Source organism: Bactrocera tryoni, chromosome 5, assembly GCF_016617805.1.
Source record: "Bactrocera tryoni isolate S06 chromosome 5, CSIRO_BtryS06_freeze2, whole genome shotgun sequence".
In the NCBI taxonomy this organism is placed as follows: domain Eukaryota; kingdom Metazoa; phylum Arthropoda; class Insecta; order Diptera; family Tephritidae; genus Bactrocera; species Bactrocera tryoni.
In genome coordinates this window covers 52,882,028-52,883,974 of record NC_052503.1, presented here as the reverse complement: position 1 = coordinate 52,883,974, position 1,947 = coordinate 52,882,028, and positions in this window count along the sequence as shown.

Below are 1,947 nucleotides of genomic sequence, written 5' to 3'. Positions count from 1 at the left end.
CTACTAGCCGAGTTAACAACAGTGCGCCAGTCGTTTCTTCTTTTCGCAATATGACGTCAACTGGAGATTCCAAGCGAAATCAGGCCCTTCTCCACCTGGTCCTTCCAACTGAGTGGAGGTATTTCTCTTCCTTTGCTTCCCCCTGCGGGTACTGCGTCGAATACTCACAGAGCTGGAGGGTTTTCCTCCATTCAGACGACATGACCTAGCCAGCGTTGCCGCTGTCTTTTAATACGCTGAACTAAGTCAATGCCGTCTTATATCTCATACAGGTCATCGTTCCATCGAATGCGATATTCGCCGTGGCCAACGCGCAAAGGACAATAAATCTTTCACAGAACCTTTCTCTCGAAAACTCGCAACGTCGACTCATCTGATGTTGTCATCGTCCATGTCTTTGCACCATATAGCAGGACGGGAATAATGAATGACTTATAGAGTTTGGTTTTTGTTCGTCGAGAGTGGACTTTACTTCTCAGTTGCCTACTCAGTCCGAAGTAGCACCTGTTGGCAAGAGTTATTCTGCGTTAGATTACGAAACTGACATTGTTGTTGCTGTTAATACAGGTTCCAAGATAGATGAAATTATCTACGACTTCGAAGTTATTACTGTCAACAGTGACGTGGTGTATACTTTGCTAAAGACAATCAGAAGCGTGGTGTCGGCCAGTTCCGAGAGAAAACCTATAACAACATATGCAAGACGTCACAACTCAATTGACATCTTCAACATTTCGAATAGTACTATTTTACAATGAAATATATTTAAAAAGAACAGTCTTAGCTAGCGACTTGCTGGAAGTATTTTAACTAGTTCTACTATTAACGATAATTTTTTTTTTTAACTATTTTTTATTGAAAGAGTATCATGCCTAAATTTTATTTCATGAGGATAGTGTGATTGCTGGATCTCTCGGCTGTGTTTTGAGAATCAATAAATTTCTCAGGTATGGAGAATGTGTAAAACGTAAAATCTATCCTTTTTATGTTTTTCATAAAATAATTCTTTATTGAAAATAATTTTGAATGCAGTGTTTTTTTTTGCCGTAAGAATAACTAAACTATTTATTACAATTATTGTTATGTTTTTTTTTAGTTTTAACTAAAATTTAATTTTGTAACTCCGCTCTCCTGTATTTTGTTTGTATCAACCTACATATATGTGTTCAGTATAGGAAAAAAATCACAGTAAATGCTTCCTCATTTTGACTCCTCTTATACTCATAGGTATATATACTAAAAATTGCACCCAAATTCTTGGCCCGTAATTGCTTTCGAAAATACTTTACTCACTCATTTAACATTTCCACGTCGTTAAATGAGGCATTTTACCTCCATTTCTAGTTACTGATTATGCCTTCCATTTCCTCCTCACTCGAATTATTTCGTTTTGTGCTTGAAGTTTACATTTTTTTAAAACGTCGTTAACTTGCTTCTTCCGCCCGCTTTTTCATTCCCAGTTTTTGCGGAGCTATCTCCTCGGTTGGTATTTTAGAAATATACTGGCTAAGAAGCAACTTTCTTCTCTCGGTGTTTTTGTGTTGTGGCAGAAATACTTTTGTAATAATTGGAGTGTTTTTAACTTTGAGTCAAACGTGGTGCGCAGAATAAATTTCAATGCACAAGCAAACTCAGTAGGAACCTGAACATAAGTATGTAGGTGGAATATATAGGTAATAAATAATGTAAATAAATAATACATTTAACTACTGATGAATAAAAGCTCCATTTTCTTTCCAATCCTTTATATAGAAACTCACTTACACCTTTAATAAATAATTTACCGAGATTCCACTGTTTGTGAATGTAAAATGAATGATTTTTCAAGTTTTAAATAACGTTCACGGTTATCTACTGTAAGTGATCACTATTAGAATAAGTTTTCTACCGTTATATCACGGTTTCTACAGACAACCTTGCCTTTTCTACAAACAATTATCTACGAGT